Source organism: Fukomys damarensis, unplaced genomic scaffold (assembly GCF_012274545.1).
Source record: "Fukomys damarensis isolate Sample0158 unplaced genomic scaffold, DMR_v1.0_HiC HiC_scaffold_19, whole genome shotgun sequence".
In the NCBI taxonomy this organism is placed as follows: domain Eukaryota; kingdom Metazoa; phylum Chordata; class Mammalia; order Rodentia; family Bathyergidae; genus Fukomys; species Fukomys damarensis.
The window spans coordinates 16,825,041-16,844,325 of NW_022900931.1; the positions used below are offsets into that span (position 1 = coordinate 16,825,041).

The 19,285-nt window shown below is 38.2% G+C and overlaps 1 pseudogene; it reads right to left on the bottom strand.

Annotated features, from left to right (window-relative positions):
• Positions 1-16,180: 16,180 nt before the first annotated feature.
• LOC104856651 lies at positions 16,181-16,628 on the bottom strand (annotated as a pseudogene).
• Positions 16,629-19,285: the final 2,657 nt, after the last annotated feature.

A 19,285-nucleotide genomic window follows, 5' to 3' on the forward strand; every position in this document is an offset into this window, starting at 1 on the left:
TATGGACTTGCATTTATTAATTGAATCAGAACATTACTAAAAAAAAAATCAGCCAAGCCAAACTAATACATAGAAAATATTATCATATATGACCCTTTCTTTGTGGAGAAGAAAACAGAACAATATTTTCAGGATTGTTAATATATACCCCATTGAAATAACCTCTCAAAGGAAATTTAAAGGAGTAAATTTGCATGGTAGTGAAGTTAAAAATGTTGTAATGAAGTACATCAAGGCCTAATACAATGTGCTGTAGGACGATGCAATGTGTATTGAAAGAAAAATAAAAGAAATCTGAGAAAGGTGGCTAGTTATAGATTAAATTATGGTTATAGACAAGCAGGGTGATTGAAGATGACCTTTTAAAGTTCCCAGAGAGAGATTAAGAGTGTTGTTCTATGAATACAAAAACCCATGGGGCAAGTGGATTAAGGTGATTTCAAGAAGAAAAGCGGATACAATAGACAGGTCATATTCAGCCTGACATCTTTCCTTTAAGCATATGGAATACTGCCAGAGACATCACATAGAAGGGATTCTTTGTTCCTTATCTATTAGTAACAGAACATATCTTTAATAATAATTTACCTTGATTTTTTTTTCACCGCAAACAGGAAAAATTATTCCATGAAATGTGACCTCCCCATGTGTCTATTTCTTCTTCATAAATATCTAACTTATCTTATAGGCCGGAAACCATTTTTGTTATGTGTGTATACTTACAAAGGATTTTCATGTAAATGCAAGGCAATATAATTATGGATTTTTCTCTCTTCTTTCAAAAATACAAATTGCAGCAAATTAAACATTTTTTTTTATTCAGACACAGCTCATTGTCAAACTTTTCTTATTAAGAGTAACAATAAATACTTGCATATACTCATCATTTCATATACATGTCTTTATATTTTAGGATAAATTCCTGGAAGGCATTTTGACAGATATCATCAGAGTGCTTTCCAAAGAGTCTGTGCCAATTTAGAATCTCATCAGCAATGGATGAAAGTCCCTACATTTTTACCAATCAATCTGTTGTGCCATAAATTTTTGGATTTTTGCCAATCTGACGGGGATGGCAGTACAATGTTTTTCCAGTGTTGTTTAAATTTACATCTCTCTATTCTGAATAAGACTAAATATATTTGAAAATATTTAAGAACTATTTATATTTGGTGTCTTATTTGGAGCTCTCTTGACATATTTTTTGCCTTTTTTTTCCCCTACTGGACTATTTGTGATTTTTTTTTTTTTTTTGGACGTGGGGAGATTAATGCTTTGTGACATAAATTAGTAGTATATATTTTTATTTAGTTTGCCATTTTCTTTTAAAACTATGACATAACATTTGTTTTATTTTTGCTGCCATTAAAATAAATTTAATTTTTATGTAGCTGATTACAAACATTTCTCCTTCCTGTAACTCCTCTTAAATATTATGTCATAAGTAGAAAAGATTTTTTTCTACCTGAAGTTATAAAAATTCCTTCCATGCTTTCTTCTATGGTTATGTATTTAATATTAAATATTTAATTAATTTAAAATATTTCTCTAGTGTAGAGTCTATATATGAGATAATATGCAACTTTACTTTTTCTACTTGGCTGCTCTGCTCTATCTACACATCGCTGTTATTTAAAAGTCCATCTTTTGGAAATTTCCACTGCTGGGGAGATAAAAGTGAGGCACTTGTTTCTATTATTCCTCCCAAGCATAACTAAAACAGCTAATACAACTAGGTATTACATGGGAAAAAAACATAAAAAGACTCCGAAAAGTGGAGAGAAGATCACTAGGGACTTTGGGATCCAGAGAACGACGCAGTGGAAACTTCTCTGGGTTTTGTCTTTTGTCTCGTACACACCAGACTTGCAGTCACACTGACAGGAAAGTGCAAAGCTGCCAATGATTATAGATGAACTCTAAAAAACCATAACTCCATAGCCAGTGGCCCATGAAGGGCAATCTAGCAAGATAGGGCCCTGTCCCACCTAAACCAGCCAAGCTGGAGCTCCACACAGACCTCCCCATAATCTGTGGTGTCAGAAAGGCCCAAGGGAGAAGGAGTTAGTTTCCACAACCTAGTGGTGGGGAGACTACCCCTCTTCTGTGGTATCAGTGAAAGCCACAAAGTAGTGACAGTGTGGCCCCTCTACTCTTCCCATCCAGGGAGGTACTAGTGGAGACCTAAGGTGGAGCCATCATTCCTACTCATATAAAGTAACAAAGAGCCCCTCCCTCTCTCCGGGTGTCAACAGATTTAATAGGGAACCTGGAATTCTACTTCAGAAACCACTCTTTCTCATCCCCTTCCCACGTTCTGTCAAAGGAAGTTGACTAACACAGGTTTAAATCAGATATAGAATTTCGTAACATAGTACTCTAAATGTCCATCAGTAGAAAAGCATTTACACAAAGAACCAGAAAAATCTTAAATGAAAAAGGCAATTGATATTAACACTGAGTTGATAGTTGTTAGCCGGTTTAAAAATGCTTCATCAAGTAATTATGAACATAAAGCAAATAACAGCAGCAAAAAATAGAAAATTTCAGCAACAAAATTCAATTTAGAAAGAAACAAATGCAAATGTTACAAATAAAAAATAAAATCATTGAAATAATGTCCAGTGGATAGTTCACTTTCAGAAAGGAGGGGAGGAAATATTGTGCAAAACTGTAGAAGAAAAATTATCCATTCTGACAGAGAAAATAGACTAAAAAAAAAGAGCAGAACCTCAGAGATCTTTTATAATGCAGGATGTAATGAAAGATATAAAGATATAATGAAAGATATAATATTCATGTTATTAGATTTTTGGAAAGAATGGGAAAGAAACGCAAGACTGAAAAATTGCTTTACATAATGATAACTGAATTTTTCTCAACTTTGATAGCAGGCAAACCTACAGAATTAGGAAGTTATATGAATTTCAATTAGGAGAAACCCAAAGAAACTTATACATCATAATCAAGCTTGTGAAAACTTAGTTGAAAATAGCAAAAGAACACTTTTTCCATAGGGAATAAAAAATTCCAGTGAAGGTAGATGTCTTATCTAAATCTGAAGGACAGAAAGCTGACATACTGATTTCCCAATAGTTCTATATCTAAAAGTAGATAATACAGTATACCTTGATGTGAAGTCTTAAACCATATTAATGGAATTCTGGTCTCCTGTTAAACTAAAGCCCAATGTAAGTTTTTAGATTTATCATACCAAGGTGTAAAGATTTTTTTCCAAGAATGTGTTTTAAACTGTCAACCTTTACACTTAGTTTAATACTGTGTTATCAATTTTTTGGGGGTGGGGCTCTGAATTAAATTAGAAAAATTTATTTCAAGTGAAAACACAAGCCCATTACATGTAAACAAATATTAAAGATTTTTAAATAATATTTTTCAAAACAATATTTCATGAGAAGATTGTTATATATTCACAAATCATTTTGCTATTGGGCTTATGAGAATGCAGCTGGAGTTTTATACATGTTTTTGCATATAGTCTCTTGTGCTAACACTGTTTTAGTTGAAGTGTCTGTAAAAGATTTTATTTCATACAGGTATATAGTTGAAAAGTGGAGAGTGTTGTAATAGTTTTTTTTCTGATAATTATAAAATCCTCTGACACTTCACTAAAACACAGAAAGTAGTTGGGTTTTAAATATTAGTTGTGATGTGAAGTCTTCGACTATATTAATGAAATTTTGTTCTTCTATTAAACTAAAATCCATCATCTGTTTTGCATTTCAAATGGACCTTTTATCTGAGCTTGTTTATGTACAAACATACACTGGTCATTTGAAAAATGCAGACTTATACAGATAATATCCGATTCATGCAGATTTTCCAAATATTTACATTTAAAAAATAATACAAAAATTTATTAACATTATCACTGATCAGATCAGGAAAATCTTTAAGTACTAGAAAGCTGTCAAGCTCAAAGTCACAAATGAAATTTTTCCAAGATTTTAGAAATCCTTTTTATTTTACTGGTACAGTTTAGATATACATAATGATCATATTCATCATAGGGAACTTGCACCTGTACATGATATATCTTCCTTCTTTTTCTCCTTTTCCTCCCCTCCTTTCGAATCCCTCTTTCAAGATTTTGGTTTTTACTTTGCCAGTTGTTTTCCACCAACCAATGGGCTCCCTTTGTTCATTTTCAAAAACATGTCTGTTAAACGCCAAGATCAGGTTAACCATAGACTGTCAATTAGTCTTTCAAGACAAGATAGTGTTTCATGAGGAAAGCAGCTGGTTGTACTCACAGCTGAAATGGCTGCCCAAGTTCCTTCCCCTGAGGTAACCACAACTCCTTGGTGTACTCTAGACGTGTTCTGTGAACCTCCCACTCGTTTATACAGAGTCAAAATGACATGTCCAGTGTCATAGTACATGAAGCATAGTACAATGAAGAGTTCTATAGTTTCAACAAGGACACACTAAAGTAAATCGGGAATAAAAGCCTTTTAATGGAAAGTGACAAATGCAAGGAGTGCATTCTAATACAGTTAGGCATCACTGCCTTGATTTCTGCAAAAATGCGAACGATTTTATCTATTGTTGCTCGTGAGCATCAGGACAAATATCTACATAGCACAAAGGGCAAATAGTATCTTGATAATATAACGCAAATGTATTGACCTGGTGAACATCCTCAGGGAGTTTTCTGGGGTTCTTGGACGTCAATACCCTGAGAACAAGGGATATGGTGTTTCTTGAATCAGTTTCTTTTAGTTCTCTATTAAGCCAAGATAATAGTAACATTATTTCTGCCTCTCTGTCTGCTACCTACCAGCTGATTTTCGTTAATGGTGCTGTCTTTCTTCATATTTACTTTTGTATTGTTAAAGATGCTCAAATGTCTATTGATTGATGATCTTCCAGGACTTGGTGATACCCTTGGACTCCAGCAATTACAGATGAGCACGCCCGCTGTATTTCCACTTCCTTCCCTCACACATTTTCATTAGTTCTGTCATTTCTATGTCGTCCGGGTACAAACAGTGTGTTCTACACCATCACCTCTATCTTTACTTCTCTTTTAACCGCAGTGCTCACAGCCAGGTCCTTGGCCAGGGGTTTTCTCTGTCTCATCTGGCTGAAGTTCAGCCTGTTGTAGTTTCTCAAGAAATCCTCATAGAAGCAACAATCCCTAAATTTTGTAAAGCTAAAGGCCAAGTCGTATATAAACCAGCTTTTCCTGGGTATCTTAAAAAGTCCCAAGAATACTTGCATTCCCTTTATAACTGCCTTGACATTTTTATCTGGCTTCTTTGTTCATCTGTCTTTGAAAGGATATCTTGAGTTAATCACCCTGTTCCATTTTGCCTGGTTTCAGGTCCAGTAGCTTGTATATTTTGAAAATCTCACTCATATATCTTTTTCCACGATCTTCTTTTCCTATCATTTATCTCCAATACTTTTGAAATTTTTTCCACTTTTCTAATTCTTATGTCCTATGCACGGCGTTATGTTTTTCTTGGAGAACTCAGAGGAACACTGCGCATGTGAAATTCACTTCCAGGTATCTTCCAGACAAGCCCGGCAGAAACAGCCCTAGTACCAGTCACTCAGCGACACCCCTGGAAGTTCAGTCCCTCTGTGAGGTTGTGGGTGTGGGGGGGTCCCTCCCCAGGGACTTAGAAGGGGGGGTCCCTCCCCAGGGACTTAGAAGCAGGCCCAGAGGCTTATCTTTCTCTCTGAAATTGTCATTTTGGGCAGTAAATTCAGCTTTCCACAATCAGTTCTCATTTCATAAAATCCAAAGAATGGTGCTTGGAAAATGTAAATCCAAATCCTGATCTCCAGTGCCTATGGCAAGGCTGGTAATTAGATCTGTGAGACTCTTGCACTTATATCTGAGTTGTTTCTGAACTTACCTGGGTAGGAGAGGCAAGCTGAGAATCAGATCTCCAAACCTAAACACTCTTGCCCAGAGGAACTTCCTCTGAGCCTCAGTTTTGTCAGGTATGAAATGGGATTTAATGTATTTAATGAGTTAACTTATATAGAGCTACTATCCCAGCGGCACACTCTGTTTGCTTAATGATGTTAGTTTCTTCCTCCTCTTCCTATCAAATATATACCATGCTTTCTATCAAAGAAAAGAAGGAGGTTCCTTAGGCCTTGTTATGATTTCAGAAGTGGAATCATAGAACTTTTTGTTTTTGTTTTTTGTTACCAGGGATTGAACTCAGGACCTTGAGCTTGTGAGGCAGGCAGCAGAACCACTGAGCTAAATCCCTGGCCCAAGAACTTTTAAAATAAATACTTGCTGAATAATAAGTTCATCACCTTTCAGGTTCTAGGCTCAAATCCTGCAACACAGGAGGGAAAGCTGTTGTCCTCTTCAAAAAGCTTGAGGTAAATCCATGTGAATAAAAAAAAAATAAAAGTGACTGTAGAATATGGTGAATGTTTGTACTGAAATAGACCCAGAGAAGCAGGAAAAGTGAGAATGAATATGAGCAGCCTGGTAAGGTAGAAAGGACTTCCTAAAAAAGTTAGAATTTCATCTGGAGGAACAAAATACTGCAAAATGACATGAGAAAGAAAACTGTTCCAGTTACTCTACGTGGTTGAAGATGGTGGTAGAGGGGATGGGTGGGGGACCATGGAGAAATGATGCCAACAAGGGGGTAGAGGTGAGCTGTCAGCGGGCTTTCACGCTGCGATTAGGCTGTCTGGCCTCCATACTTGCCACACAGAGGAGTCTATGACAGTTTAAGCCAAAAAGGAGAGGATCCTTTGGTATTTTTGCACCTTCACTTTGGCTACAACATAATGCAGTGGACTTAAGTGGGAGTGGGGAGAGAAGCCAGGACATTAAAGACAAATCTGTTGAGGAGTTGGTGGGAAATGTTGGGCTAGCACTATGGGAGTGAAAAGGAGAAATAAGTAAATTATTAGGGAACTAGCCAGGTGTGGTGGCACAAGCCCATAATCCCTGCACTCAGGAGGGAGAGGCAGGAGGGTTGCTATGAGTTCAAAGCCAGCCTGCAATCTCAAGATAAACAAAATATTAGGGAATTATAATTAACCAAAGCTCAGTGACTATTTAAATAAAGAGGATGAAGAAAGTAGGTAGATTCAAGAATGCATCTAGGGCCAGGGATTTAGCTCAGTGGTTCGACTGCCTGCCTTGCAAGTTCAAGGTCCTGAGTTTGATCCCTGGTACCAAACAAACAAACAAACAAAAAACCCCAAATACTGAATCCAGTTTTCTGACACAGATGGATCAATCTATGATGAGGAAAAAGGTTTTGGAAGAAAAATAAGATTTTAATGTTGAACTTGATTAATTTTTTAAAACACAATTTTTCAAATTAACATAGTTATGTAAAATATATTTTAAAATTTGTTCAGATAGTACAGAAAATTTTCATATACTCCATATCTATATTTCACAATTACCATCCTACATTAGTATGGTACAATTGTCATGATTAATACATCAATATTGATAAATTAAATTTACACTTTGTTCAGATTTTCTTAGTTTGTACTTAATGTCCTTTATCTATTATATAATCTTATCCAGGACTGCACATTACTTTAGTCATTATATCTCCTTAGACAACTCTTCTCTATAATAGTTGCTTAAACTTGGTTTTGATGATCTTGAACATTTTGATAAGTACTGGTTGGGTATTTTAGAGAATGCCTCTCAACTAGGATTTGTCCTATATTTTTCCTCATGATTTCACTGGGGCTAAGAGTTTTAGTGACCATATAGGTAAATTGCCAGTCACAGGACGTTCTATCAACAGCACGCACTACCAGCACAACTACCTTGATTGCTATGTATCTTGGTCATCTGGCAAAGGAAGTGTTTTGAAGTTTTCTCCACCTTAAAGTTATTCCCTCCTTTTCTAAAATATATTGTTTGAAAGGAAGTCATGAGGAGTGAGCAGTTATACGTGGTGTGATGAAGAAGATGGTATGCATGAATATAAATGAATCTATCGCAGTGAGACACATTGTAACGAATTTTCCTCCGAATTCTCCCCCTGACTTTGAACACGGTCGTCCCATCCTTTGCCACTCTCTGACACAGTTTTGGAAGCCCTCTTCTGTGGGCATCTTTAGTTGGGCTGTTGTAGCTGCTGTGATGTACCAATTTAATCGAGAATGTTTATATTTCGTGGTCATCTTGACATTGGGGAAGAGCCAGAAGTTGCATGGTTGCCAGATCTGGTGAATAAGGTGGACGAGGTACTTACGGTAACCCACAGCGGCATTCACCGTATCCCACCTCATGAGGACGCTCGTGAAGGAGGACTTCTAGAGTTGTTTCAGAAAGTAAAAGAATGATGGGATAAGTGTGTTTGAAGCAAGAGGGAGTGTTTTGGGGGTGATTAATAGCAATGTATATTTTACTGTGATTCATTTAAAAAAAGAAGCACTTTTGATCACCTTGTATTTCACCTCCTTGAGAGCAGAGTGTCTACATAACATAATTTATGTGGAATTCTTCTGCAAGAGACTGACCTTTTCTCCACTTATTTAATTATTCAATTATTTTTGTAATATGGATATTTATGTAATATTTGGGTTATAACCCAGTGTGACTTTACTTTGTCCATATTGTTCACCTTTGATGGTCAAGAGCTCTCCCCGCTGATTCATCTATGCTATTGACCTACTCATTTCAGTAATTTTTTCATTTTTGTTTTTTAGTACTTTCTTGTTTGTTGACACTAGAAGATACTCCAAGTTCATTTTGTTCTTTTCTTCTCCATTTCTAGAATGAGCCATTTTTCCAAGGAATCCTGTCTCCTTTTAAAAGACAGAAAGGAAATATATACATATGTCTATTCTACCCTTTGATATACACCTGTTTATACATATTTCTGTATGTGTTCATTAATATCTGCATAAGCAAACATGAGTTCTTCATCAACACCACATGAACTATCTCTAGCCTGCCCTTCTTATTCCCTTATTTCCAGCTCCAGCAATGAAAAATCTGGTTCTCACCTTTGCCATCATTTACTTATTCAATTCTAATATATACATGTTGGGATTTCAACATGTTGCTATGAGAAACAGCCTTGTTGGCCAGAGGGTAGCGCTTGTGTGCAGTTTGTTCTGCCTTTGGTCTTCTAATTCTGCTCATTCCTAAAGTTTGTGAATTCAGCACCTTTTCTTCCCATTTACTTCAGTGAGTTTGCGTCATACACTGTAACATGGCCAGCTTTTTAATCACAATTTTGCATTCGATGCAGGATCCTCACTTTCCTGAATGCTTTTTAAAATTTGCACTAGTAATGTTTATTTTTTTTTTCTGCTGTAAAGTTCCATGAGTTTTGAAAATTGAATAAATGGACAATCTACTAATACATTGTCAACCATGAGAGTCACAGCACTCTTGAAAAGTCCCCTGTGGTTACCTATTTAACTCTCTCACTAAACCTGAGGCCTTTACTACTGATCTCTTAACCATTTCTACAGTTTGCCTTTCCCAGAATGTCACACAGTTGAAGTCATGTGCTATATAATCTAAAATGTTAGACTTCTTTCTCATAGCCTCGCTTCTTTCAATTAGTGACACGAATTAAAGTTCCTCCTCACTTGATAGGTCATTTCTTTTTTCACTGAATGAAATTCCGTTGTATCGATACACCACTGTTTACTTTTCACTTAATTGAAAGACATACTGGTGGTTTCCAGTCCTTGATAATTATGAATAAAGACATTATAAAAATATACATGCAGGCTGTGGTGTATATATAAGTTTTCAAACTAGTTGAGGAAATATATAAGGGTACAATTATTTGGTTGTATGATGAGACTCTGTTTAGCATTTAGATATCTCCTAAACTGTCTTAGAAAGTATCTGCCCTATTTTGCAGACCTACCAGTAATAAGTTTCAGTCTGAACCCATACTGCCAATTTTAGAAAATTTTGTCTATCCTAATATGTATTTACTGATATCTCATTGTTGTTTTAAACAGCATTTTTCTAATGACAAATATCTTTGAGCATCTTTTCATATGCTTCTTTACCATCCGAACATCCAGGTAAAGTACTGATCACATCAATTAATTTTTTCTCATTAAGTTTATTGGTACATTTTGGGTGTACAGTACAGTTACATTCATCATTGGGAATTTGTACCTTTACATGATGTATCTTGGTTCTTATTTTTTCCCCATTCCCCTTTCCTCCCTTCAACCTCTCTACCCTTCCCTATTTACAAAGACTGTTTCCATTTTTTCCTTTCCCCTCATCCTCCCATGTCCTCTTCAACCTTTAAACTTTTCTTCCTGTTTCGTGTTATCTATCATACATTTGGATTTTTATTTACACTTTCAGTTTCTCACACTAGATAAATTATTCGGTATATACAAGTGTCCTATTTATTTCACTTGAGTATCACCTAAATGTGAATCCATTTAGCTATAAATGACTCTAGTTTCTCATTCTTTATGGCTGAGTAGTACTCCATTTATTTTTTAAAAACACGTATTCTTTATCCAGTTTCCAGTTGAGGGGCAATTGGGCTGTTTTCCAAGTTTTAGCTATTACAAACTGTGCTGCTATAAATATGGGTGTGCATATATCACTGTGGTATAATACTTTTAATTCTTTTGGAAAGAACCCAGCAGGGGAATAGCTGGGTCAAATGGGACTTCTAATCCTAGTTGTTTGCAGTATCTCCATATTGATTTGCACAGTGGTTGCACCAGTCTGCACTCCCACTAACAATGAAGAAGGGTTCCTTTCTCCCCACAATCCAGCCAGCCTTTGTTATCAGTTGATTTCTTGATAGCAGCCATTCTTTTTGAAGTGAGGTGAAATCTCAGTGTTGTTTTCACTGCATCTCTTGGATGACCAGTAACGCTGAACATTTTTTCATGCCTTTGCTTCTTTGTCTGAGAAATGTCTATTGATTTCAGATGGCCATTTTTGAATTGGGTCTTTAAATTTGGGGAGTCTGTGTTTTTTTAAAGTTCTTTATAAATTCTAGATAGTAGACCTTTGTCTGAGGAACAACTGATACATTTTTTTCCCACATTGTAGGCTGTCTCTTAACTCTGTTGGTGATTTCTCTCGCAGTTCAGAAGCTTTTTGATAGATAAGATCCTAGATTCTCTGTGCTAGTTCCCGTACTACTAAGGATTTGTTCATTAAGTCTTTTCCTACACCAGTGTCTTCAAGAGTTCTACCTAACACATATTCCAGCAAGTTTAGTGTTTCTGTTTTAATATTTAGATCTTTTGATCACATTAATTTAATGAGCCTTGTTTCTTATGGTTGAATTGTAAGAATGCATTTATATTTTGGATACAGTTCCCTTACCAGATAAGGGTTGTGCAAATGTTTTCTCCTAGTCTGGAGCTTATCTTTTCATTCTTTACCAGTGTCTGGCACAGAGAGGAAGTTTTTAATTTTAGTAAGTCCAGTTTGGCATTTTTTTTTTCAGTCCACAGTTCATGCTTTTAGTGTTATATCGACAAATATCACCAAACTCAAGTATATATGTTGCCATGCTTTCCCTTTCTCCATGCACATATTATATTTAAATCTTTTGTACTTTATTGCCCCCAAATAAAGCTGCCTCAGTCATAGCTGATGTGTCTTAATTTGTTAGAGATAAATATTAGTGTCTAGATGGGTCAGTATTTATGCACATCATCTTTCACCTTTTCCCAAAATTACCTTTTGACTTCCATCCCTTTAATTTTTGTCTCAATAATTTTAGTTACTACTCATAATTATTATTATTTTTGTTTTGGTACCGGGGATCAAACTTGGGACTTTGGACCTGTGAGGCAGGCTGTAGAACCACTGAGCTGAATCTCCAGCCCACTCAAAATTATTATTGTAACTCTTTTCTATTTTTTTTTCTTTTGCTTTTTCTCTTCAAGCTCCAAGTGTATGGACCTCTTCTTTTGTTGTAAGAGAACACATCTTTGCATGGCCTTTTTTTTTTTCTTTCATCTAACACCTTCTTTATTCTCTTCTTAAAAGTCTTATCTCCATTTCCTGCTGCCACTGAGAGCCCTCTGACAACGGTGTGTGGACTGCGTGAGCTGTCAGCGAGAGTTGCCTTGGTTTTCTATCACTTGTTAGATCTCCAGTAATCCAATTTCCATTCCTATGACTTTACTGCAGCTAGACTCTGGATGGTTGTCTTTAATTTCCTAATTTGCAAACATAACAATGAGCAGATAATGTTGATTTACTAATGTATATTCCTAAGAACAGAGTCATCACACAAAGCAAGGAGAGAAACTGCTCCACCAAATGTTGCTACACTTGTCTCTTCTATGACAGTCACTTTGACATATCTTCTTTCTTAAAACCGAACAGCAGTCCCAAGAGTAAAACAAATCCCTTGCTCCATCACTTCCTGCTGTCTTAGCTTCAGTTTTCTCATCTGTAAAGTGTCCGATGCTGTCTTTCCCCAGAGTGGCTGAGTACTGCATGTCAGAATGCCTTGCTCACTGGGAAGGCACTGAGCAATTGTTTCCTTTTTTATCTCCTAATTTTACCCCTCCCTTTGAAAGGGATTTGCTTCTCATCACATGTCTTATCATATTTTGTTCACTCTACTTTTTAAGCAAACAGTGAGTGACCAGTGAAGGGGTTTCTCATTTCCCATGAGATAGTGTTTCACAGATGAAGAGATCTCACTGCCCTGGAATGTTTCCTGATCTTGGGCCGAAAGTGAATAGCCTCACTAGTACCATATATAGAAAATTATGATGAGCATGGTTTGGGACTTGATACTTTTCCACCAACCATGGACAAAGAAAAGTGGGGTTTCATTTTAAGTCTCTGTCATGAGCCACAGTAATCCTTTAAAAAAATTTTTTTGGTATTTATTTTCTTTATTCCCATCACATGAACTCGCTTGTCTTGTCCAGTTTTTTTTTCAGTAGAATAATGGCTTTTTTAAAAAGTTAATAGGAAGCTAACCTTCTGACATGGCTGTTTTCAACATTTGAAAGTGCGTTTTCATGTTCATAATGTAACAGTCTATTAACGCTTCTCACAGTTGTCAAATCGCGCTTTTTGTTTTATATTTACAATTTTAAAATTGTGTTTAAATTTATAATAGAAAGTGAACTAAGGAGGATGCCCACCAGTTAAGACTGGCAGGAAGTAAATTTCCCATTATTTAAACTTGTACTAAAAATAAACTTTAATTATTAATACACTGGCTCATAAATTTTAAAATTAGTCTAAATCCAGTTCTTCATATATATAGTGGATATTTAAATTCCTCCAGCGGGTTGGCAAGAATACATTTGGGAGGGGAAGGGAGTGAATTTTATATTCACATGTAAGTTTTTAATCTTTACCAGTCATGGTTCGAAATGTCCCTTTCTTCTGATCATGGTGGCACCCTCTAGAGACAACTTCATACATTGTTTGCTCCTTGTTTGAGAACTTCAGCCAAGCTCAACATAAAGTACATGATACTCAATAAAAGCAAATGGAAGTGAGGGCCGGGGGTTTAGCTCAGTGGTTCTGCCACCTGCCTTGTAAGCACGAGGACCTGAGTTCAATCCGTGGTACAGGAAAAAAAAAAAGTGAACAGAGGCCATTCATTTTTTTATGGTATAACATTTGTAATATTTTCTTATGAAATGTTTATTTAAACCACTATGACTTGATCGATATTCACGAAATACACATTACTTCATATATCCTCATCTAAATTAGGCTTTTGATGATACTGACTTTATGGAGGCATTTAAATAAAAGACTCTTAATGGCCAACTTTTTACTATGTTTTACTGTATAGTTTCAGCACAGATTGCCGTTAGTATTTTGTAAGATACGTTCTGTCATAAACTTGCGATTATTCAGGCAAAGTAAAATGAGGTAGTTATGTTGTGACTTTGATCAATGCAGATAAACACCTGGTACAATTCAAGCTCTATTTCCCCTCTTTTTTTAATCGATAACATTCACTGAAAACTCACAGTGAAGGTTTAGGTAATTATCTCAATATTCTTCCATGTGCCTAAGTCAACATAGCTGATGTGTCTGTTTTACATAAGAAATGTTATGGAAAATTCAAAACATGAGCCTGGCAGGGACTTCCCAAGGTCATCTGGAGCATCTCACTTCCTCTACTAGGCAGCCCTCTTATAAATCTTCCTTTAGCAGAGAATGTCCGTCTCTGGGTTCAGATTTTCAGATGAACTGAGCCTGAATGATCTAGCAATTAGGACTCTGATTTAAAACGATATCCAAGTAATGAGACTGCTCTGTCCACGTTAGGAAGACAAAATTAATAGGAATAAGTAAGTTCTGTACTTTCTTTCAAATGCAGTTGTATATGCAGAAACTGTGGAACTGGAATAAAGAAAGAAGTCCTCAGGGTCCGATTTCTTACCCAGGCTACTGTTCAGTATTCGCTGCGGTGCTTTTTCCTGCTTGGCCTCAGGTAGCTGCGTGTGCTCCTAATCTGGCAAGAAAATGGATGACCCTCTCCTGCTTGAGAAGTAGACTGTCCACCAGGAGAAAAAAGGTGCCACATACTTATACATTCAAATAGAAGAAGGGCTCTTCCTTTTGTTTCCTCTCTCCATTAAAATTTTTCTCAGCTACAGAGAAACTGAAAAGTTCAGAGAGAAAAAAAAAAGTCAGGCCTAGGAGCGATGTGCAGACACATGAAAGTAGTGGATTCCTCATGAAATTCGGAAGGTTGGTTTTAAAGAATAACACCTTATGCATCCCTTTGGAAACTTGAAGTGTAATTGCAACTGTCCATTCTAATTCTGATTGCTGTCTTCATGGTAAGCCAAGGATGATCCTCATTCCTTACCCACAGTGAAGCATCTGAAATTTGGGAAGAAGACAGGACATCATTATCTAAGTTCATTACTATTTCCTGGAATTGTGTGTACCATCTACTTCTGGCCTATTCTTGGGGGACCAGACTAGTGTTGTTTGGCTCCTGATCTTATCCTGAATTCATAGATGGCCAAGCCCCTAGCTGCAACTACTTATCTGTGGCTACCTGTGTGACAGTATCTGTGTAAGGGTGACCAAGGACTAGCGTCCTTCCTCTTAGGCCCCCGTCTCCTACTTCTCTTTACTTGGTGAAGTATGTAGTGGTGTCAGACTTGGCTGAATGTCGGGGTTAAACAAAGGAGACTATTCTAGATCTGGCTTTTGCATCTTCACCGATTTGCTTTGATCTGCTGTCCCCTGATTCCTGGGAGATCTCCAGCTGCCTTTTTTTTTTTAATTGAGGAGACATTGAAACTTTTTTATTGTGACACCAAACCATTAGGAAAATATATCACAGGCTAGACACAGCAGACAAGCTGTATTATCATTTCAAGTAATAAATTGGTAAAAAGACAGCACATCCCTTATCCAAAAGACAAGGTGCCGAGCTCGGGCAGGAACACTATGCTGTACAGGCCCCAGGCAAAAATGGTATTTGGTAAAGGAGTCACAGCTCAGATTGCTTACTTTTTGACCTTCCTGTTGCCAGGGGATTATCTCAATAAGGTGCTGTAATTCAGGAGGCTAAGAAAACAGTGCTGAGTCTAGGCTTTTATTCCATTCAGTTCTATAAAAACCACTTTATTCAAATTCAGTACTTCACAACTGTCTTAAATAGCCAACAGTTCCTATCTCAGTTTATCAAAGGTATCAAAGTCAAAACTCTCTATCTTCAAGGGAAAAATGTCCCTGCAAGATTGTCCTGCTCACTGCCACAAAAAGCATAAATACCATTCAGCCAGCGAAGGAACTCTGTTTTCCGTAGTGTGTGACACTGACTCTTGTTTTTGGAAATCATTTCCGGACTGAAAGACACAGTGTGAGAATATCAAGACATGCTCATCCATATCTTGATAGCTAGAAAGGGACATAGACAAGGAGCCTCTCACAGGTCTTATCTACTGTCTCAACTCCACATCTTAATCTACTTTGTGCGCTTGCATATAAAAAAACAAGCAAAATGAAGGTATGGACCCCCTCCCCACAACTCTTTTGAGACAGGGTCTTGCCACATGAGATTCAGGCTTTAAAACACTCTCTTGTTCTGCCTTTGACCCAAACTTTAGCACCATTTTTTTTTCCATTTTACTTTCTAGTATTTAAACATAGAGGAATCAGGGTCCGGAGGCAAGTGAAATGTCTTAAACTTGCGGTCATCCTTAGTTTCTTCATTCATAAGTTTTTCTTTCTGCCCTAAACCCCGATGGCCACTGGCAAAGACTTTAATTTCCCAGTGGACGAGAGAGTCTCCTTCATCCTCTTGGTCATAGTTGGAACGAGGTTCATGTGGTCACCTACACACGTGGCCACACAGCTGTCCAGCCATTGTTTCACCTGAAGCTCCTTATTCCCCGCATCCATCGAATCTTTTGGCTTTGTCATTGCGACGCATCGTGCCTACGGCCAGGCGGTCCCGGGACTTTTCCAGCTCATTGGTCACCAAGGCCTGGGCCTGAGCTAGAGGTGCATGGTGGCGCTCGATGCACTGGCGCACCTGCTGCATGGACACCTGGCTGTCCTCACAGCAGATGGCTCTGCCCCGGAACACGAGGTCCTACATCTTCCGAATGTTCTCTCTCTCCGCACTCTTCATCAAGGAGTCCACCGCCTCCTGCACCCGGGGCTGCTGCAGCTCCGCCATAGAGACCCCCGCTCTGCGCTATGCCAGGCGCCCACACCACTCCAATGCAGCCCCTCTAGCTGCCTTCTCGGCCTCTTCTGCTCATGCTACCGCCTGTCATAGCCTCTCAGGGTGAGGTCTGGGCTGGGACTCAGACTTCAGGGTGCCAACTGAGGTGCGAGCCATATTGGCTTTGGCACGCAAGGCTACAATAACTGAAGCCACAGAGACGCTGCATCCTCAGTGACCAGGCCCACAAGCGGGGAGACGCAGAGGGTTTCATGCCCTGTGGCCCAAACTGAGCTTAGATCAAGATCAGGCAGGAATTTTAAAAGAATTATATTAAAACTTTCCACTTCCTTCAAATCTGTGACTCTCCTTTGACCTGCCATACTCAGGAGAATAATTTTTTTTTTACTCCAGGGAGAAAAATGTATCTTCAACTTCTCCGATATGCGAGGACTCACTATTGGTAGCTAGGCATTGCTTAGCAGGCAATACATAGGAGCTATATTGTATGGGAACGTCCTCAGTTTTCCTCTACCAAATCTAGGAACCTAGCTGTGTCTGCTGCCATTCTGCCCTATGTCTCCTGACATCTCGGTGACTGTAACTGAGACTTTGGCCCTGTAGAGCTGCAAGGCAGGCTGGGAAATTTCACATCTTGAAGGGTAAAAGACATTTTCATGATTGGTTTTAACTAAGTGGCATTCATTTTCTGGGACTGAGTACATTGCTTCTCTGTATACAATCACAATCAAGGATTTATTATGAAGACAGGTTGGCTGAGAGTTATTGTTCTACTGACAGTACCTGCCATATATTTCTCCAGTTGTAGAGAGACAAAGCTTGCCTAATTGGAATCATAAATCATAAAGAAGCTGTCCAAACTCCAGTTTTGAGAAAGATAAGCTTGTCGACACATCTGCCATCAGCCTCTTTTTTTCCTTCTAGAAAAAAAGCAATTTCTTTGGAATTTCTGAGGCTGTTACAGTTAGAGTATAAAGTAACTTCTACAATGACTTAATGTGGAAGTCTGTAATACTTTCCTAATTTAGCAGATTTTTATAATCTTATAAGATTAGTTCAGAACTAGGCATTATGAAATTGTAACACAAATTATTACAAGGCCTCCACTGTGATTTTTCTGCATATTCCAGGAAACTTCATGGCTCGAATCTGTTTGATAACAATTATTTACGCTAATTTTGTACCAGTTTGGGACTCGTGGGGGAAAATTTACTCTTAGATCCACCCTAATATGATTATGTTAATCTGAAGTATAGTAGAGTACTTAACTGTAGGTCTGAACTTTTGGATGACAATTCCTCAGGGATAAATTGAGTCCAATCAGGTTTCCTACAATGTCTAGCCTTCAAATGCAGTTACAGTAAAAGGAAGCACAAATTTATTCTAGAATCTGTGAACCTAGAGACAGAGTTCTTCAAGGGAGCAGGCTGTGTATTTTATACACTGTAATTCTCTGTACATGCTGCCACTCCTGCTTTACTTGCACCTCAACTAGGAAAAACAACCCCCTCTTCCTGTCTGGCCACTAGGCAGGTGCTCTGATTCATTTCTACATTTTCCACAAGGATAGATACAGCATTGCACTCAAGCTCCTCCTGACCTGATGTTTCACCGCCTTCTTGGTTGCACTTATTTTCTTGCAAAGTTCACTAGCACCTTCTGAGTGCAATTCAGTTAATACAAAGCTCTCTTGGATTTTGGCTGAAAGAAGTTCTCTACTTGTTGCAGAAGTAGCCAAGATACTGACTGTTGGTGCACAGTCACGAGTGCACCCAGATGGAATCCAGAGTCTCGGCATGCGTATTTTAATATGGACCTGCTGTTGTTGGTTGGACCAGATACTGAGTTGGGGAGTGGGGCGTGATGTGGTATCAGGGATCAGGGGAAGGGCAGAAAGCATGATTGGGCAGAGACATTAAGCTTCAATATAGGCCCAAAAGAACTTCTGGTGGTCCAGGAAAGAGCTCACCTGAGTGCTATCCATTAGAAAATGCTCTAAAATGGTAAGACCTTTATATCCAAGCCAGGAGTGTTGGCACACGCCTGTAATCCCAGCACTCGGGAGGCTGAGGCAGCGGGAGGCTGAGGCAGGATGATCACTGTGAGTTTGAGACCAGCCTGGGCTATATAGCGAGTTCCAGGTCAGTCTCAACTACATAGTGAGACCCTGTCTCGAAAAAAAAAAAAAAAGACCTTTATATCCGTCCTCACCCGGTCACTAATTATTGAAGGCCTTGAGAAGGTCCCGGCAAGGAAATTCTCTTGGCCAGTGTTGACCCCAAAGAGCTCAAGCTGGAGACAGTGTGTTGGCCACATGCTCTTTAGCAGAGCAGTAAGAATTTCCTTCGAAGGGAAAGCCACACACCTGGGTCTACATGGCCAACCCTTTGCCACTTAAATCTGCTCCATGAAAGTTCAGAGTAACTCTGCTAGATTACACTGGATAATTCTTCCAGGGCTGGAGAGGTAGAGAAACATAAAACAAGAAGATCAAACTGTAATTGAGGATGCCACTGTTAACCTCAAAGCTGCAATTGATTCTCCCTGTCTCACTAGTTCATAACCCACTATTCTAGTTTCCGCCACCCCCAGCTTTTCTTTGCTGGTGTTGACTGCATATGCTAATGTCAAGGGCTTCACTATCGCTG